This window comes from Delphinus delphis, chromosome X, assembly GCF_949987515.2.
Source record: "Delphinus delphis chromosome X, mDelDel1.2, whole genome shotgun sequence".
In the NCBI taxonomy this organism is placed as follows: domain Eukaryota; kingdom Metazoa; phylum Chordata; class Mammalia; order Artiodactyla; family Delphinidae; genus Delphinus; species Delphinus delphis.
In genome coordinates this window covers 95,176,770-95,198,309 of record NC_082704.1, presented here as the reverse complement: position 1 = coordinate 95,198,309, position 21,540 = coordinate 95,176,770, and the positions used below count along the sequence as shown (strand labels likewise).

General features: G+C 43.0%; 1 pseudogene; it reads right to left on the bottom strand.

Moving 5' to 3' along the window:
• Window positions 1-11,808: 11,808 nt before the first annotated feature.
• Window positions 11,809-15,744, bottom strand: LOC138413965 (ferritin heavy chain pseudogene; annotated as a pseudogene).
• Window positions 15,745-21,540: the final 5,796 nt, after the last annotated feature.

Sequence of the window (21,540 nt, the reverse complement as noted above, 5' to 3'; positions counted from 1 at the left end):
CCCACACGAGGAAACTGAAGTCTGCGATATAAACTTCTTGAGCAAGATGATGTGGAACCTGGAGTTAAAGTCAGATCTGACTCTCAGCTACACCCCTGGTGACCTCAGTCAATAAAATGGGGTATACACAGGACACTGTCATGTGGTTTCTTGAGGCCTCTCCCAGGTTTCCATAATGAGAGAACAAAGAGGTGCAGACAAACAGCTGTTCTGCTTCTGTAGCAGCTCAGTTACCCGCCTGCCCTCCTCTCGGCACAGTCCTAACCTTCAGCAAGGCCAGGTTTCCCGTACGCGGCCATACAGGACAGTCTTTTCTTGCTCAGCTTCTACTAGGAAAGAAGTTTAAGTAAATTTTTGAAAATTTGTGGAGGACCACAGTTTGAGATGGAACAAAACTTTTCCTCAGCAGGCCGCCAAGCCCCTGACCATGGCTGGACGGGGGCGTTGAAGTTGGGCATCACTCCTGTCATGTGCCTCCTGGCCAACGCCTCCAGCTGGGTTGTTCTTGATTTACATTCTGCTGGTCTAATTGATAGGTGACATTTCCTCTGAAGTTTGTGATCTCTCATCCTCTTTCAATGGGGGTAATCAATATTTCATCCTAGGGTTAGAACAGAGACTTGGCCTGCCTTTCCACGTAGACTAAAATCAGTTTTCTAGAGAATTATTTAGCACCTCTCTCCCAAACTCCTGTCCCTTGGTCGATTCTCCAAATAACCATTGACACGTGTGTATGCTTCTTCCCAACCAGACTGTACTTGGTGATGTCTTGTGAAGATCACCACCCGTCTCCCTCTCTCCACAGTTTGATGCACGTAAATCCCCCCAAATTGCTTACTGGTTCTGTGTACCTGTTTGGTGTAAGTAAACCACACTTCTCAAATGTGGACGGTAAATCTTCACACCTGAGTTTTTAATCTGGGGTAGGGGTGGGGCTGACATGTCCGAAAACCACCCATGTTCTGCACTTAGTGGCCAGCAATGGACTCAGACCCATTTCTTGGAGAAACGAGTGCAAAGAGCGATGAGGATCATCCCTGGTCCTCCGTGCATTCCTCACCGTTACTTTATGATTGAGCACGTGTTGTTCAAAAATCCAGTACCTCAGTTGTACTTCTTCATGCAGAAGGAGTTCAAATGATTCCTCTGTCACGTGTGGCCAGAGACTGTGACTCTCTTGTGGAGAGTTGTAGTCTAGCTGTGGTCCTGTGGTTACTGACTGCTATCAAAGGATCCATTTGACCCAAGGAGGGGTGAGGAAGAACCCCTCCAGGAGGAAGGTAAACAACAGAAGTCTTGGGGGTGGGCTCAGCCTCTCAGTAGTGATAGTGTCGTCCAGAAATGCCTGGGGCACTCACCTGGGCCATACTGCTTGAGGCAGCCCTCACAGACATTTCCCCTTTGGGAGCCAGTATTGTGATTAGACCCGCCGTTCCCCCCCACCCCCCACTCCCGCCACCTTGCGGATCTTATTATGATTGCAAGACACACTTCAGTAACAGCCATCAGAGAACTTTGAAGAAAAAACATGATTTATTACTCACAGGTCCCGGAAGACACATGGCATGCGTGGAAGCACGCAGCGAGGTCATGGGTAGAAAGAGTACGTGTGCAGGCCTGGGCTTCTTTTACTGGGGTCTAGCACGGGATGCCTAGGGGTTCACAGGTTCAGTCTTTATTGGTGAATTTAAAACATGAGCGGGAATTACAATGCCAGAAGGGAAAAACAAGTGGTCAGGTGGTCAGTTCCCTCAGTGGACCAGAGATCTCGGAAACAAAGGAAGCTTCTGGGGCGGGGCCGCCTGACTCTTCCTCTAGTCCTGTAGCTGGCAGTGTGTTTATTCAAGATAGCTGTCTTTGATGTGGGTGCCTAGGCAATCCGAAGCTTAAGGTCAGGCACTTGCATTACAATAAAAAAAAATTAAAAAAAATACTAACTCAGCTGCTTATAGTAGAATCCCCCCTGTGATGCTGAAGCATCTGAGTTAGTGGTGAGGACGTTAACACCCTTCAGTCGCTTGTAGGTGGGGAGCTGTCTGGTTTGGAGCGCACATTGTGGCCTGCTTCCGTGGGGAAATATGATACAGCGCTGTCCTGCTGTCGGCGGGGGACAAACTCACAGTCTGGCGAGCCTCTTGGTATAGGGTAGGGTCAGCCAGCAAGGACCTAGCAAGTTCTGCAAAATCATATCATAGTAGGTCATCCCCCGATGCCATCAGGGCAATGCGTTTACTCTACTGTTTCTGGGAAGTCTTAGTCTCCGTGGCAGTGTTCCGCAATATAAACTTTACCTTTTTGAGCTTAACTTTCTACGTATGTAGTAATGTATATCTTCGAAGGTTAACTGAATCACAGGGAGATTGTCATTGAAGGCTGTTTTCCCTAAGCAAGTGGGCAGCTGCGCATCCAAAACATATAATAAATACAGAGGCACATTGTAAATCAAACTGAAATAGGGCAGCCTAGTGTAGTGGCTAAAAGGATGGATTCTGGAGCCTGATGCCTTGGTTTCAAATCCAAGCTTTATCATTTAACAGATGTGTGGCTTCAGGCAACTTATTTCATCTTGTGGCTCCAGTCTTCTCATTTATAAAGTGGGAATAATGATAGTACATACCTCAAAAGCTTGGTGTGAGGATTAAATGAATTAATACGCTATAACACTTAGCACAGTGCCTGGCACATACTAGGTGTTCAAGAAGGCTATCTCCTCTTATTATTGATACAAGTGTTGTTAACACTACTACTAATAAATAAATAAGTAAAGATGATAGATGTAGAGATTGAGATAAAGGATGATACCTTGGTCTCTAGCTTCAGCAACTGGTTCTGTAGTGGTACCATTTATTGAGATGGAGAAAACCGGGAGAGGAGTAGACTTGGGCATAAGTTTGGGGAATGGCAAAGTTTAGTTTTTGATGTAAATGTGAGGTGCCTGTGGAATATGAATATAAAAGTTTCAAATAGGCAGTTTTTCTACAGGTCTGGGGTTCACAGAATTATGGACCAGGGATATACTTTTGAGAGTAGTCAATATACTGTATTTTTAAGATTATGACACTGGATGACATAACCTAGAGAGAGAATTTAGAAAGAGAAGGAATGAGGGTGTCCAGGATCAGTCTCTGGGGGTATGGCTAATGAAGAACCAGTGAAGGAGATGAAGAGGTATGGCAAAAATAAAAGAAGGAAACCTACCTTTTACGTAGGTTTCAAGAAGGAGGGCATTGTCAACTGTATAAAGTGAGGGCAGAAATATCCATTGAATTGGACCCTTCTGAGAAGTTTGGTTATGAAGAAGCATAGACTAATGAGGATGATAGCTGGATGTGTCATCAAGGAAGGATCTCTTTTTTAAAATATCGAAAATTGTGGCACATGTTCATATGTCAGCAGAGGTGATCTGTTAGAGAAGGAGCGATCAAGGAAGAGAAAACAGGAGGAGACAGAATCCAGAGCATAAATGGAGAGGTTGGCCTTTGACAGCGGCAAGAACACTGCCTTTATTTCTATGAGATAAAGCGCATAGCACAATGCTTGACATATAGTAACTGCTCAGTAATTAGTAGCTGTTATGCTTGTTGTTTTTGTTGTAAGCTCAAGAGCCATGCTGACTTGGACATGGAAAAGGCAGTTTGAGTATGCTCAGAGCCCAAGCCTTAGTGGAAGGAAAGCCTGGGCAAGGAGTTGGCATTTAGGGTGTGCTATTCTAAACAAAGACCCAAGAAATGTGAATTTTGAGATATAAATGCATTTGGCTAGGCTGCCCCACCTAACGTAGCCGTATTTTATATATCAGGGGAGGGTACGAGGCATCTCTGATTATGACATGGACAAAAGACAACGTACTTTTATTTTATCAAGTATACTTCAAAGACGTGGCTCTGAGAAATGGGCAGATTGAGCTCCATTGAGATTCACTGATCAGCATCTCTCATAGTGCGTGTTGTCCCTGTGACACATGTAATTAAGGAGAAAGTGTTCCCATCCATTATATGTACCTCAGCAAAATGTGCTTCCATATGATGACATTAAGCAGTAAGTGCTTTGTGATTTATGCTGTTTCTATGATGTCATTGTCTGTGCTCTCACTACAATAAGCTGAAGGCGTTTTAGCTATTATTCCTTTAGAGACAAGTACCTTTTGTTAAGGGCCGGTTTTTCCCAGCATCCTGAAATGCCTTTTGCCTAATCATCTCTGAGCATAAATGCAAGCTTTGTGATTTTTCAAAAATGCTTCAGAATTTCCTATAAATGTGTGCTTTTTAATTCTTTCCTCTAGTGGTCTTTGTGCAACCAATAGAAGTCTAAATGTTTGATTGTTTTTTTCACCCTATGTTTTTTAGATTAAAAAAAGAGTTTGATTGGCATTAGATAGGAAAGATAGAATACGCTTTAAAGCTTTCAAACTGTTCTTTGAGATCAGTATTAGAGAGAGAGGCTCTTTCAACAACTATCTGTCGTCCTGGTTAAAGTGTGTAAGAAGCTACCTGGCCAGGAAATGGGCTGCATTGGTTTTGAACTTGCCTTGTTATTGGTACCATCTGTCTGTTCTCCTAAATACTGAGCCTGGCCCTTTGGTTTCTGTGAATTTCCAGATTCCTGCATATTTGCCTTAGTCTCTAGGATTTAGGCCTTTCTAGTTCCCATATCTTTGCTTGATCTGGCCTGTCATGCTTTGTCCTGTGTGTTTTCAGACATGTGTGTGCTTGCCTGGTTTAATTCACTAACTTTTCTCAAATGCTCAATCAGGTATGCCTTCTGACTTTTGATCCCGGGACTGATCTCTGTCCTGGGGTACCAGCTTTTTACCCTGGCCTCCATGTTATACTGTAACTCCCAGCACCGGCATTGAGAGCTGAATAAATCACCGATCTGACCCAGTACAGCATTTCTGATTTTCATAGCAGTAGTCGTAGAAGGTAAAGGATGCTGTGCTTGACGTTTGAATCTCTGGGGTTAAACTCTGGCACTGTCAGAAACTCACTAAGTGTCTATGAGCAAATAGCTTAGCTTCTCTGAATTCAGTCTCTTCTTTTGTAAAATAGGGATAATTTTTGCTTCATTCACTTTTGTGAGGATAAAATGAGAAATAAGATATCATATGTTGCAAAAAAACCCTAACATGATAACTAGCACATGTCTGTTGAATCTGATATTTTCATACACAATTGTGTGTCATTAAGTAGTTTCTTTTTACAGGCAAGTACTTTGTTTTCAGAGCAAATACTAGCCCATAAGTAAAAAGTATCAGTGACAAAAGTTTCCTGCTTAAAAGTCAGAAAGACATTACCACACAAGTTCATTTTAACAATGATCCCAAGTTTCCCAATTAATTTATCTTCAATTCTTATGTATTCTGATCACCAATTGCATTATGTCCCTTCTGAAAACAATTCATAGGACAACTTGTAAATTTCTTGCAGAGAAACTGGATATTCAGAACTGAACAAAAACATGACAGTGATCATAAGAACAAATATTTGTGTATTTGGTGGGGAAGCTTTTTGTTATCCAAGAAATCATTTGAACTTTTGTCCATTTATAAGATGTGATTTGCTTCTTATGTTCAATGTGCCATTCATTAAAACAGCAACATAACATGCCATTTTAATCTATATATTTTTGGTGAAGTCATGCTCTTGAAATACAACTTCATGTGATTACAATGATTGCTGTCACGTTATCTAACCATAAAGAAGATGAGAAAGTAAATCAGCTCTTTTCGAGTACTTGGTGCATAGAGAGGTATTCAATATACAGCATTCTGTTCAAAGTTCAGGGAGGCAAATATCATTATTCCTGATTTACGGATGTGAAAACTGAAGCTCAGAGAATTTGAGTAACCTATGTTTATACAGCTAGTTCAGAGTGTAGCTGAGATTCGAACTCATGTCTTCTTTATTCCAGTTCCATGTGTCCTTTTCACTACTTGAGGTAAACTACTACTGTCTCCTGATGCCAGAATGGTAGGGAAGACCCCCTGTACTTGGAGCTGTTCAACGGTTAATCCGATTCCTGGCAGTGAACACATACAACTGAGTGTGAAAGGATAGGTTAGTAAGGGAACAGAGAACAGGCAAAGGCTGAATAGCTCACATTCAGAGGCATGTTGTATTCAGCTAATCCATAAACACTGCACATTGGACCTGCAGGTACGTAAAACTCAATGATTGCAACCTCCCGTGTTCAAAAAAGGGAAGGTCAGTGTAGAGGAAGTATATCATATGTGGAATGAATCTGTAAGTCATTTTAGTGTCATGTCATTCCCGTTACTGTTTACTAGGGCATGGCAGCAGTGTTCTTTACTCAATGTGTGCATATGTGCAGTTGTTTTCACTGGGAAATAAATCAGCGATGCTATAGTCTTATGACCCTAAGAGAAGTGTATAGGTTTGTAATGCATCTATCATGGATCCTACAGAGAACTTTGCCCAGGACAATTCAGCCATCAGTTTCATTCTTGTTGTTAACATATACGACATCCATAATGTTATAGTGTAGATCAGGTTTCGTATTTCAGCTCTTCCATTTTTGTTTAAGTGTCCATGATCAATTACTTAATGTCTCTGAATCTCAATTCCTTCTATGAAATAGGGCTAAGACTACCTTATAGATGTATAATAAAGAGGAAATGAGGAAAAATAGATGGACATATTCCCTTATATTCTGTTCAAATGTTACATGGAGATGAGTGAAAGCCAGTTCCATTGCTGTTCATGACAACACTCTTGTAGTAGCTTAAGTTCCACTAGCTCTGCACTGCTCATGGAAGCTATTATGTGTCTATGTGTGTGTTTTGTTTCCGCATCTAGACTGCTTTGCTCTTGAGGACAGGGCAAGTGTCTAATAACATTTTTGTATCTCTAGAGCCTTTCATAAGTATTTAATACATGGCGGTTGCTCATAATGATTACAAAGTGTGTGCCTACAACAGCAGTGTTCAGATCGCCTTTCTTTGTTGTCCACATTCCATTCCATAAACGACCAAAGCTGATGCAGAGATGGAGCTCCTTTAGGCCTACTCATTCATTCATTCATTCGTTCATTTATTTATTTATTTATTTATTTCCATAGCTCTTTGCAGTGACTATCCTAGAAAAGTTATATCGTTATATTTTGAAGATATATTATTTTGAAGATAATTATTAAAATTTTAAACTATTTTTACTAGGTATTTTTTCTTCAATTAATGAAAGCTATAGGTGGGAGTGACTTTCATTATGTCATGTGGTTTGACTAATAGCCTTTTACTGCAAGAGTAGTTTATTGAAGACATTTTTTTCCAAAGATGGAAATTCCTATTTAAATAGCTAAAATTAAAGATTCTTAGTAAACACGGTATTTTAAAACTAGCTAACTAACAATTATCAAGTAGTAATTATGTGTCAGATTCTATACTAAGTCCTCTGTGCACATTAAATTATTTAATCCTGATAATACCTCTGTGAGGTAGAATATTGCTGTGATCCACATTTTACAGATAAAGAAACTAAGGCACAGAGAGGTTAAGTAACTTGCCCAAGCTCACACAGCTAACATGGGCAGAGATTCACACATAGGTGATCCAATTCCAGAATCTGCTCCTAGTTTCAAAATTATGCTGCCTCTTACTATACCTTGGTACTAGGTTTTTAAATGAAATGAACTCTGGCTGTCATTATCATTGATGCTGAAACATTATGCATTTATTCCAGTTCTTGGTCTCAGTCATAGACCTTAATTAGGATTTTTCCTTTATAATTTGCTTTGCTTCTCTTAGCTGGGAATCCGAAACTTTTGTTTTGTTTTGTTTTTCCCAACTTTGCATCAGAATCCATTGCAGGGATGTGGAATATTCTCATCACAAGAAAAAACTGTGAATATGTGTGGTGACAGATGTTAACTGGGCTTAACTACGGTGATCACTTTGCAGTATATACAAATATCAAGTTATTATCTTGTACACCTGAAACTAATATAATGTTATGCTAATGATACCTCAATAAAAAAATCTATTGCAGTTACCTTTCTTCATGGGCTGCCTAATTAAAATATTCCACTTTGACAGTTCCTATATTTTAAAGCTATGTTTATAAATATACTTATATATTTATCCATCCACATTTTCTGATATTTTCTTGCTATTCTGCCTATGTGAAATTGAAGCTCACAGGTGTCTGTCTCATGGAGACTTGACATTGACATGCAGTTAGATATGCAGTCAAAAGAGAGCAATTTTAAATTGTTTTCTTCAAGAGTATCTCTTTGCCTGTCTGCCTGTATAGGAATCTGTCTGTTGTGTTCAGTGTTATTTGGCATTTCTATACAATGTGTTAGCCTTTTATAGCCTTGGCTACATACTGCTTTAGAAACGCACTTGTCATATGAATTTAAAAACCAACAGATATGTATGCCTCCCAGACAAAAGATATTTTGAGGATACATGTAAAGCATTTTCATCATAACGTTTGAGTGAGTCCTTTGGTTTCCAGACACTAAAACATTAAACATGTCTGTTCAACTCCAGTTGCCTTTTATTAATCATTATGATGTTTTCAAAAATATTATTTAAAGGTAGCTAATATCTGATTTTAGGTTCCACATATAAGTGATATCATATGACATTCGTCTTTCTCTGTCTGACTTAACTTCACTTAGTATGATAATCTCTAGGTCCATCCGTGTTGCTGCAAATGGCATTATTTCATTCTTTTTTATGGGTGAGTAATAGTCCGTAGTATATATATATACACCACATCTTCTTGATCCACTCATCTGTCGATGGCCACTTAGGTTGCTTCCATGTCTTGGCTGTTGTAAATAGTGCTGCTATGAACACTGAGGTGCATGTCTCTTTACGAATTATAGTTTTGTACAGATATATGCCCAGGAGTGGGATTGCTGGATCATGCTGTAGCTCTATTTTTCGTTTTTTAAGAAACCTCCAGACTGTTCTCCACAGTGGCTGCATCAATGTACATTCCCACCAACAGTGTAGGAGTGTTCCCTTTTCTCCACACCCTCTCCAGCCTTTGTTCTTTGTAGATTGCCTGATGATGCCCATTCTAACTGGTGGGAGGTGAGACCTCATTGTCGTTTTGATTTGCATTTCTCTAAGAATTAGTGATGTTGAGCATCTTTTCATGTGCTTCTTGGCCATCTGTATGTCTTCTTTGGAGAAATGTCTTCTGCCCATTTTTTGATAGGGTTGTTTGTTGTTTTTGTTACTGACTTGTATGAGCTGTTTGTATATTTTGAATATTAAACCCTTGTCAGTCGCATCATTTGCAAATATTTTCTCCAATGGGGTTGACACTTTTATTATCCCTGTTTTACATCTGAGGAAACTGAGGCGCAGAGAAGTGAAATAACATGCCCAAGTTCCCCCAATTTCGTAAGTGGCGAAACTGGGATTTGATCGAGTCACCCTGTGGTGAAGGATCCAAGACACCGAACTGCTTCTCCAAAACAGGAGAGTAAGAAGGATCTTCAGTCAATTTATAGCTGTAAACACTGATGAACAGCTGCTCAGCCTGTGCTTCCTCATATCTAGAGGAGAACAGTTTATATATATATATGTATACATATATATATGTGTATATATATATATGTATGTATGTATTGAGACTGTATCAGAGAGAGAGCAGGGACCTCAAAGCAGACAGAGAAAGAGTGAAAAAAACAAGTTTGACTAAAAAGAGTAAAGGGGGAAATACCATTCAACACCATTTTCTGGAAACTAAACTCAAAGGACCATAATCCTCATTTTTAAGAAAGTATTGAAGCAGAGTTATAGGGAAATGTAGAAAGAAATTACTCCTTAGCTACACTTGTTCATATTTCAGTAAATGTTAAAAGGAATCTAGTTAACTCTGAAATGACTCAAGCTACTCATGTGTCTTTGAAGATAGGATACGAACTCTGAAAATTTCTAACTGTGACCCTTGTAAACTATACACGACATAGAAGAAATTATATGTTTTGAGTATTTTTTCTCAGACCTAGACACCCTTAGCGTTTACATGGGAACAGATTTCATCTGCTCAAATAAAGAATGGACTGAGAGAGGGGAAGAGTTGTAAAAGGGGAACGGAAAAAAAACCAAAAACCAAACATAGAAAAGCAGGTCTGTCGTTTCCTTGGGAAATCCTTTTACTGGGAAATAATTGTCTTTCTACCTATAGTCAAGAAGACAAGGTAATAGGCTAACGCCTCTCCACGTCTAGAAAGGAGAAACCAGAGACCACGCTGAGATTAAGAACAGGCTGATTTTGAGATAATCTCTGAGCAGACACAGGTGGCCACAGTCTGGAATGAGGCAATGGTCCAAGCGGGACCAGCAGCTCTCTAGGTGTTCCAGTATCTCATCCCATCCTCTGAGTGCTGGCTGCTCTGGGTTTGGGGCCGCCTGTGCCATCATCTCTCTACTTCCTTTCTGGTGAGCTTCTATCTACTCCGTGACCTCAACCCATCTATGTATATATAGGCTAATATGTCCCATATGTATTTTTCCAAACCTGACATCCCCCCCGAGCTCCAGTTTCATTTTTCTGGCTACCTGCATGACAGTTCCACTTGGGTATCTAATAGGCACCTCAGATTTTACATGACATGCCTTCCCAGCTCCTCGAGTCCCCCTGCAAATACGCCCAGCTTAATAAATAGCACGACCAGCAGCCAGGGTGTTCAGATCCAAACTTGAGCCTAGATTATTTTTGTCCTTTCCCATTCCTCACCTCTGGTCCATATAGCAGATCCTGTAGACTCATCCAGTTCATCTGCAATTTGTCTGCATCTCTTCATTTCCTCTACCAACACGCAGTTCAAGCCACCATTGTCTCTCTGGGCCTGCTACAGTGAACTCTTAACTGGCCTTTCAGCTTCAACTCTCCTCATCCTCTACATTCTTCACAGCAGCCAGAGTCAGAGTAACGTGGCTTAACATTCAGAGAGCTTTATTCTACTTGATATTCGATATCACAAATTGACCTTCAGCCGGGACCTTATATTTTTCAGTCCTTCTTTTGAGGTAATTTGGGGTTTGGGGTACCATGTTACCTTAATGGAAGAAAGAGTACAGTAAAAAAAAAACCTACATTTGCATGTGTTGTAAGGGCAATATGCATGTCCAGCATGGTGACGAGGGAGTCACCCCTGTGTTTGTGTGCAGGCCAGCCTGAGGCTCAGTTACCATTATCACTTGCTCAGGGTGAGCTTGTCAAAGAGGGACCCTGCCAAGCTGGCTTCTGGGGTCTCCATCTTGCTTCCCAGAATCAACAGACACTAACATTTACATATTTTAGTAAACTCGAAGCTTTCAGGTAAAGTTTTAAGGACGCTTTATTTTAATCCCTGTCCCACCCCATTCCCTTCATTTTTCCTCCAGAAGCCACACTACTGTGATTTTTATACCGCGTTTTTATACTCCTGCTATTCGCAGGCACCCGCATTCAGCAGCGCCTCACCTCACCACCCCTATATACCCACATTGTTTATAAGGGGAAGATGGATTTTGCACTCTCCAGGGCCCCATGGAATGCCTTCTCCCTCCCTCTGTGGAGATCCTGAGTGGCATGTGGGTGGGGCATGGGTGGGTGGAGAGCCTCCTGGATACCTGTTTTAAAAAGTGAGCGATTTGCACACAGGAACCAAGGAGAGACCTTTTATTTCTTTAGGAACCAAATAACTTTATTGGAAGAAGTGGCAAAACTGGACGAAAAAAACTTAAGTGAACTTCTTCTGCCAGGGCACTATTGCCGTCTGCATGGCAGGCATGGAGACCAGCGCTCTGGTCACCCTGTGGCTCTGGGGAAGTCCAGTCCACGCTCAGTTCTTGTCACTGTCGCCCAGGGTGAGCTTGTCAAAGAGGGACCCTGCCAGGTCGACGTCCGGGGCCCCCATCATGCTCAGGGTGGTGACATGACCCTCCAACTCGCTGATGAACGCCACCTGCTGGCTGAGGTAGTGAGTTGCCAGGAAGCGGTGCAGGTTGGGGTCCCTCTTGTCGATGGCCAGCTGGTGCAGGTGGCGCAGGCTGCGATTCACGAACTTCTCCAGGAACAAGGTGCACTTCATGGCCTTGAGGCCGCTCTTCCACTCGATACTGACTGGTCTCCTGATGTCTTGGAAGTGGATGCGGCTCCCGCGCTGGTTCTGCAGGCGCATCAGGCGCCGGGCCCAACCGCTGTGCTGGAGGGAGCGGCGCACGAAGAACCAGCTGAAGTGCTTCAAGGCCACGTCGTCGCGGTCGAGGTAAACGGCCGTAGTCAGGCACATTAAGGAGGCGTGGAACTCCAGGTTGAAATGGCTGTTGATGGCGGCCTCGCAGTCGGGGTGGTAGCTCTGGCGCACCTGCGAGGGCGGCGCGGGCAGCGTGGCGGACGGCAAGGGCATCGTGGCGGGCGTGAAGGCCAAGGTGAAGGTGAAGCCGCGGGGCCTGCGGTAGCTGCCTCGGAGCGAAGAGCGCGGCCGCTCTGGGGTGGACCGGAAATGGCGTTCGTTATGGGAGTCAGGCGGTGGGCTCGCGGTCCTGTTACCGGAAGAGGTCGCGTGGCGTTGGCGGGGCACGAACGCTGCACTCACGTTCCATCACAGCCTGGGTCAGGCAGGGTGACTTTGACCTGCGCACCTGGTATCTATTACATTTTTAACGTTGCAAAAATATTTCTGTTTCCAAGGGCTTTCTCTTGTTCTCCAGTTGCGCCCTCTTATAGCACGCTGTTCTCATTTTATAAACCCATTGTCTTCCTTAAAATTCTGAGAATATGAATTTGTAAGTTTTGGTAATGTTCTCTTCCGTTTCCTGTATTACAGTTGTTTTCTTCTCCAGAAATAGTTCTGTTTGTTCATCATGATCTTCTCTTTCACTTTCCTCAAGTATCTGGCAACCATTTGTCCATTCGTATTTGGGAGTAAAGGAGTCATGTGATCAGCCAAGGTAACTGGCATGGATCTGATCTACAGTTGGGACGCCATTTCACTAACAGTCTTCTGCTGTGAATGGAGGGGCTCAGTGTGTCAGTTAGGGAGTCTTTTCTATTTGGGGTACATGGTGTGGAGCTTGTAGGTAAGATAGGGACCATCCCAAGTGCCCAAAGCTTGGCATTTTCTGACATTAGAAGACTTTCGTGTATCTCTTCTGTAATAGATCGTGTCGTTCTCTTTTGTTTCTTCCTCTTCTGCTGAGCGGGTCTGCGGTTATCTCGAACCTGTTGTCATATGGGTTCCCTTCCTGAGCCTTTGAATGACACAAGGAGACTATCACCCCATCGCCTGCAGCACCACTGTGCACTGGATCTTGGTAAGAACAAAAAATAAAAATGTACTGTCTTAGGCCAGCAAGACTTGGGATATTTGTGACAGCAGTGAGCCTACCCTGACTAGTTACCCAAAGGAAGTTCTGGCTGACTACGGGTTATAAGCCATTGTAAGCTTATAGCATTTCCTCTTGGTGGAAATGCAGATGCAAAAGTTAAAAAGTCTAGATAGAGCCGAATCATCTTGCTCTTCTTTCTTTTGCTAAATTCATCAATAATATGTATCAGTCCTGCTCCCTTTTTCCCTCATGGAGAGTGGAATGAAAAATCCCTCAAAGACCCATGAAGCACAAGGAGTAAGTTTTTCCGTTTCCCTCAGTGCTGGGGAAGAAACCCAGGCTGGTCCTCAGGTGGCCGGCCTTAAGCCGACAACAGGAGGCGTAAGGGGTGGGAGTGGGACTGGCTGACTCCTGAACCAGTCAGCTGTGGTGAGGGAGATGTGGGTCACGTAGGAACGGGGGACGGCCCCGGAACCACATAACCGGAGGATGTGTTTGTGTGGGGCAGCTCCCCCGAAGAGGAGGATACTGGTCCAGAGCTGGCAGCGGAGCTAGGGAGATGGTCCAGGGATTGTACCAGTTAGCCTTCCCGATTGGAGTGTGAGGGCTGGAGGCTGGAGGGAGTCCCAGACCTGTGTGTGTCCTCTCCACCACACAGCACACCGGGCGCTGAGCACCTCATTCACTGAGCAGTTGTTCGCCTTTGGAAAAGCGTAGAGAGAGAGAGAAAGGAGCAACAACAGTGGGCTCAGAAAGGCCTGGAACAAGGAGTTCGAGCCATCTGTGGGGGTGGAAAATGGCTTCAGCTCCCAAACGCAGCCTCGGGAGGCCCTGGGGCAGCGCTCTCCACGAAGGGCAGGGTTCGGGAGCCTGGCCGCAGTGAGCACCGGCGAACCAAGGGGACCAGGGCGCCATTCCCAGGGAAAGATTTGATGAGTCCTCACCAGACCCGGTGATTCCCTGCCTTCTCACTAATCCTCGCGATTCTGTGAGGGAGGATTGTTTTTATCATCTCCCACACGAGGAAACTGAAGTCTGCGATATAAACTTCTTGAGCAAGATGATGTGGAACCTGGAGTAAAGTCAGATCTGACTCTCAGCTACACCTCAGTCAATAAAATGGGGTATACACAGGACACTGTCATGTGGATTCTTGAGGCCTCTCCCAGGTTTCCATAATGAGAGAACAAAGAGGTGCAGACAAACAGCTGTTCTGCTTCTGTAGCAGCTCAGTTACCCGGCTGCCCCCCTTCTCGGCACAGTCCTAACCTTCAGCAAGGCCAGGTTTCCCATACGCGGCCATACAGGACAGTCTTTTCTTGCTCAGCTTCTACTAGGAAAGAAGTTTAAGTAAATTTTTGAAAATTTGTGGAGGACCACAGTTTGAGATGGAACAAAACTTTTCCTCAGCAGGCCGCCAAGCCCCTGACCATGGCTGGACGAGGGCGTTGAAGTTGGGCATCACTCCTGTCATGTGCCTCCTGGCCAACGCCTCCAGCTGGGTTGTTCTTGATTTACATTCTGCTGGTCTAATTGATAGGTGACATCTCCTCTGAAGTTTGTGATCTCTCATCCTCTTTCAATGGGGGTAATCAATATTTCATCCTAGGGTTAGAACAGAGACTTGGCCTGCCTTTCCACGTAGACTAAAATCAGTTTTCTAGAGAATTATTTAGCACCTCTCTCCCAAGCTCCTGTCCCTTGGTCGATTCTCCAAATAACCATTGACACGTGTGTATGCTTCTTCCCAACCAGACTGTACTTGGTGATGTCTTGTGAAGATCACCACCCGTCTCCCTCTCTCCACAGTTTGATGCACGTAAATCCCCCCAAATTGCTTACTGGTTCTGTGTACCTGTTTGGTGTAAGTAAACCACACTTCTCAAATGTGGACGGTAAATCTTCACACCTGAGTTTTTAATCTGGGGTAGGGGTGGGGCTGACATGTCCGAAAACCACCCATGTTCTGCACTTAGTGGCCAGCAATGGACTCAGACCCATTTCTTGGAGAAACGAGTGCAAAGAGCGATGAGGATCATCCCTGGTCCTCCGTGCATTCCTCACCGTTACTTTATGATTGAGCACGTGTTGTTCAAAAATCCAGTACCTCAGTTGTACTTCTTCATGCAGAAGGAGTTCAAATGATTCCTCTGTCACGTGTGGCCAGAGACTGTGACTCTCTTGTGGAGAGTTGTAGTCTAGCTGTGGTCCTGTGGTTACTGACTGCTATCAAAGGATCCATTTGACCCAAGGAGGGGTGAGGAAGAACCCCTCCAGGAGGAAGGTAAACAACAGAAGTCTTGGGGGTGGGCTCAGCCTCTCAGTAGTGATGCTATTGTCCAGAAATGCCTGGGGCACTCACCTGGGCCATACTGCTTGAGGCAGCCCTCACAGACATTTCCCCTTTGGGAGCCAGTATTGTGATTGGACCCGCCGTTCCCCCCCATCCCCCACCCCGCCACCTTGCGGATCTTATTATGATTGCAAGACACACTTCAGTAACAGCCATCAGAGAACTTTGAAGAAAAAACATGATTTATTACTCACAGGTCCCGGAGGACACATGGCATGCGTGGAAGCACGCAGCGAGGTCATGGGTAGAAAGAGTACGTGTGCAGGCCTGGGCTTCTTTTACTGGGGTCTAGCACGGGATGCCTAGGGGTTCACAGGTTCAGTCTTTATTGGTGAATTTAAAACATGAGCGGGAATTAAAATGCCAGAAGGGACAAACAAGTGGTCAGGTGGTCAGTTCCCTCAGTGGACCAGAGATCTCGGAAACAAAGGAAGCTTCTGGGGCGGGGCCGCCTGACTCTTCCTCTAGTCCTGTAGCTGGCAGTGTGTTTATTCAAGATAGCTGTCTTTGATGTGGGTGCCTAGGCAATCCGAAGCTTAAGGTCAGGCACTTGCATTATAATAAAAAAAATTTAAAAAAAATACTAACTCATGTTGTCACAAATGGCAGGATTTCCTCCTTCTTTATGGCTGAGTAATATTCCGTTGTATATACGTATCCCATGTCTTTGTCCGTCTACAGATGAAAGGATAACATTTAGGTTGTTTCCATGTCTTTGCTATTGCAAATAATGCTGCTCTGAGCATGGGGCGTGGGGTAGGGACAGGTATCTCTTCAACATAGTGTTTTCACTTCCTTCGGATGTATTCCCAGAAGTGGAATTGCTGGATCATATGGTTGTTAATTTTTTTGAGGAATCTCCATACTGTTTTCCATAGTGGCCGTGCCAGTTCGTAATTTCGCCATCAGTGCATAAGGGTTCCTTTTTCTCCATGTGCATGGTGGCATTCGTTATCTCTTGTCTTTTTGATGCTAGCCATTCTAACTGGTATGAGGTGATATCACATGTGGTTTTGATTTGCACTGCCCGTGCTGTTGAACATCTCTTCACATAGCTGTTGGTCATTCATGTATCTTCTTTGGAAAAATGTCTATTCCAGTCCCTTGCCCATTTTTTAGTTGGATTGTTTGTTTGCTATTGAGTTGTATGGGTTCTTTACATATTTTGGATATTAACCCCATATCAGATATTTGGTTTGCAAGAATTTTTTCCCATTCCATAGGTTGTCTTTTCATTTTGTTGGTCGTTTCTGTTGCTAAGCAGCTTTTTAGTTTGATGTAATCCCACTTATTTATTTTTTAAATTTTGTTTGCTTGCGCTTTAGGTGTCATGTACAAAAAATTCATTGCCAATACCCATGTTAAGGAGCTTTTTACCTGTGTTTACTTCCAGTAGTTTTATGGTTTCTGGGTTTACATTAAAGTCTTTAATCTATTTCCAGTAAATTTTTGTGAGTGGTGTAAGATAGGGGTCTCATTTCATTCTTTTACACGTGAAGATGCACTTTTCCCAGCCACAGTTATTGACGAGACCGTCTTTTCTCCACTGAGTATTGTTGCCTCCCTTGTCAAATATGACTTGACCATATACATTTGGGTTTATTTCTGGGTTCTTGATTCTGTTTCAGTGGTTGAGGTGTCTCTTTTTATGCCAGCACCGTACTATTTTGAAGAAAGTAGCTTTACAACATAGCTTGAATTCAGGAAGTGTGACGCCTCCCGGTTGGTTGTTTTTCAGGATTGCTTTGACTATTCAGGATCCTTTTTGGGTCCATCTAAATTATAGGATTGTTGCTTCTATTTCTGTAAAAAATGCCATTGGACTCTTGGTATGGATTGCATTAAATCTATGGATGGCTTTGGGTAGTGTGGCAATTTTAACAACATTAATTCTTCCAGTCTATGAACGAGGAGTCTCTTTCCCTTTATTTATGTCATCTTTGATTTTGTTCATCAATGTCTCATAGTTTTCAGTGTAGAGATGTTTTGCCTGCTTGGCTGTATTTTTTCCTAAGTAATTTATTGTTTTTGATGCTATTGTAAGTGGGATCATTTTCTTTGCTTCATTTTCAGATAATTCTTTGTTAGTGTATAGAAACGCTACTGATTTTTGCATGTTAAATTTGAATCCTACAACTTTATGGAATTTATTGATTAGATGGTAAGTTTTTGGTGGAGTCTTTAGGAATTTTTTTAGATATAAAATCATGTCTTCTGCAAATAGAGACAATTTTACTTTTTCCTTTAAAATTCTGATGCATTTTATTTGTTTTCCTTGCCTGATTGCTCTGGCTTAACCATCCAGTACTATGTTGAATAGAAGTGGTGAGAGTGGACACTCTTGTCCTATTTCTAATTTTAGAGGAAAGCTTTCAACCTTTCAACCTTTATTATTATATTAGCTGTTGGTTTGTCAACATTATGACCATGTTATATATTGTTATTAAGTTGAGGTAAATTCTTTCAATACCTAATGTGTTAAGAGTTTTTTTTTTTAAATCATGAACAGATGTTGAATTTCATCAAATGCTTTTTCTGCATCTATTGAGTTGATCATATGATTTTTATTTTTCATTCTATTAATGTGAGGTATCACACTGATTAATGTGGATGTGTTGAAACATCCCTACATCTCAAGATAAATCCCACTTGATCATAATGAATGGTCTTTTTAATATGCTGCTGAGTTGAGTTTGATAGTATTTTATGGAGAATTTTGAATCTATATTTATCAGGTATATTGGCCTGTTATTTTCTTTATTGGTGGTGTCCTTTTCTGGCTTTTGTACCAGCGTAATGTTGGCCTCGTAAAATGAGTTTGAGAGTGTTCCCTCCTCTTTGATTTTTTTTTGGAAGAGTTTGGGAAATATTGGCGTTAATTTTTTTATTTTTATTTCTTTTTATTTTAAAAAATTTTATTGGAGTATAGTTGATTTACAATGTTGTGTTTCAGGTGTACAGCAAAGTTATTCAGTTATACATGTACAGACACGTATTCTTTTTCAAATTCTTTTCCCATTTAGGTTATTGCAGAATATTGAGTGGAGTTCCCTGTGCTATACAGTAGGTCCTTGTTGCTTATCTTTTTAAAGTATAGTAGTGTGCATGTCTGTGACCACCAAAATCCCAGTTTATCCGTGAGCCCCACCTTTCCCCTTTGGTAACAACAAGCTTGTGTTCTAGGTCTGTGAGTCTGTTTCTGCTTTATGCATAAGTTCATTTGTATCTTTTTTGTAGATTCCGCATATAAGCGATATCATCTGATATTTGTCTTTCTCTGTGTGACTTACTTCACTTATGAAGTAAGTAGGAAGTATGATAATCCCCAGGGTCACCCATGTTGATGCAAGTGGCATTATTTCATTCTTTTTAATGGCTGAGTAGTATTCCATCATAGATATATGTACCACATCTTCCTTATCCAGTCATCTGCTGATGTACATTTAGGTTGTTTCCATGTCTTGGCTATTGTAAATAGTGCCACAGTGAACATTGGGGTGCATGTATCCTTTTGAAGCATGACTAACTTTACTGTTGTGTTTGGGTTCCTTATTCTTTTTTGTGTTTGTATCTATTGCAGATTTTCAGTTTGTGGTTACCATGAGGTTTTGACATAGCAGTCTATATACAAATAAGGTTGTTTTCAGTTGCCGGTCTTTGAATTTCAAATGCATTTCCAATATCCTGCATTTGTACTCTCCTGTTCTCACGATTGCCGGTTTTGATATCACGTTTGTGTGTGGATGGTTTCGTACCTTTACTTTATGTTTGCCTTTACCGGTGAGCTTTCCCATTCGTAATTGTCTTGATTCTAGTTGTGGCCTTTTCTTCTCCTCCTAGAGAAGTTCCTTTAGGATTTCTTGTAAAGCTGGTTTTGTGGTGCTGAATTCTCTTAGCCTTTGCTTGTCTGTAAAGCTTTTGATTTCTGTGTCGAGTATGAACGAGAGCCTTCCTGGGTAGAGTATTCTTGGCTGTAGGTTTCCCCCTTGTATCACGTTAAATGTATTGTGCCACTCCTTTCTGGCCTGCTGTGTTTCTGCTGAAAAATTAGCAGATAACTTTATGGGGATCCCCTTGTATGTTATTTGTTGCTCTTCTCTTGTTGCTTTTAATATTTTTTCTTTGTATTTACTTTTTGTCAGTTTGATGAACATGTGTCTCAGCATGCTCCTCCTTGTGCTTATCTTGCACGGGACTCCCTGCGCTTCCTGGGCTTGAGTGTGTTTCCTTTCTCATGTTAGGGACGTTTTGGGCTATATTCTCTTCAAATATTTTCTCAGCCCTTTTGTCTCTCTATCCTCCTTCTGGGACCCCTGTAATGGAAATGTTGGTGCGTTTAGTGTTGTCCCAGAGGTCTCTGAGAGTGTCCTCATTTCTCTTCATTCTGTTTTCTTTATTCTGTTCCATGGCAGTGATTTCCACCATTCAGTCTTCAAGCTCACTTATTCGTTCTTCTGCCTCAATTATTCTGCTACTGATTTCTTCTGATGTGGTTTCCTTTTTAGTTATTGTGTCCTTCATCTCTGTTGGTTTGTTCTTTAAATCTTCTAGTTCTTTGTTAAACATCTCTTGTATCTTCTCGATCGGTGCCTCCATTCTTTTTCCGAGACCTTGCATCGTCTTTGCTGTCATTACTCTAAATTCTTTTTCAGGTAGGTCGCCTATCTCCACTTCATTTAGTTGCTATTGTGGGTTTTTATCTTGTTCCTTCATCTTCCACATATTTCTCTGCTGTCTCATTTTGACTGACTTTCTGTATTCGTGGTCTCCTTTTTTTTTTTTTTTTTTTTTTGCAGTACGCGGGCCTCTTACTGCTGTGGCCTCTCCCGTTGCGCAGCACAGGCTCCGGACGCACAGGCTCAGCAGCCATGGCTCACAGGCCCAGCTGCTCCGCGTCATGTGGGATCTTCCCGGACCAGGGCACAAACCCGTGTCCCCTGCATCGGCAGGCGGACTCTCAACCACTGCGCCATCAGGGAAGCCCCGTGGTCTCCTTTCTGCTGCTGTAGGATCATGGCTCCTCTTGCATCTGGTGTCTGCCCCCCGGTGGGTCAGGTTGGTCCTGAGGCTTGTGCAGGCTTCCTTGTTGGGGGAGGACTGGTGCCTCCCCATTGGTAGGTGGAGCTTGTCCCTCTGGTGGGCAGGGCCGTGTCAAGGGGTGTGTTTTGAGGTGGCTGTGAACTCAGGACAACTTTAGGCAGCCTGTCTGCTGATGGGCAGGGTTGTGTTCCTGTGCTGCTGGTTGCTTGGCCTGAGGCGTTCCAGCACTGGAGCCTGTAGGCTGTTGGGTGGGGCCAGGTCTTGATGCCAAAATGGTGATCTCTGTGAGAGTTCACACCAATCAGTATCCTCTGTGTCCTTTGCCACCTGTGTCCTTGCCCCCCCACCAAGTGAGCCACAGCTGACCCCCACCTCCCTAGGTGATCCTCCAAGACTCATAGGTATGTCCAGCCCAGGCTCTTATGGAGTTACTGCCTTGTGCTGGGTCCTAGTGCATATGAAACCTTGTGTGCACCCTTCTGCAGTGGCATCTCTGTTTCCCCCAGTCCTGCACTCAAGCTCAGCTGGCCTTCGAAGGCAAACGCTGTGGGAGTTCCTCCTCCCGATGCCAGACCCTCAGGCTGGGGAGCCTGACGTGGGGCTCAGGACTCTCACTCTTGTGGGAGAACATCTGTGATATAATTATTTTCCCGTTTGTGGGTCACCCATACCTGGTGGGTATGGGATTTGATTATGTCATGAAAGTGCCCCTCCTACTGTCTTGTTGTGGCTTCTTCTTTGTCTTTGACTGTAAGGTATCTTTGTTGATAGGTTCCAGTCCTTTTTGTCAATGGTTGTTCAGCAGTTAGCTGTGGTCGTGGTGTTTGCATGAGAGGAGGTGAGCTCAAGT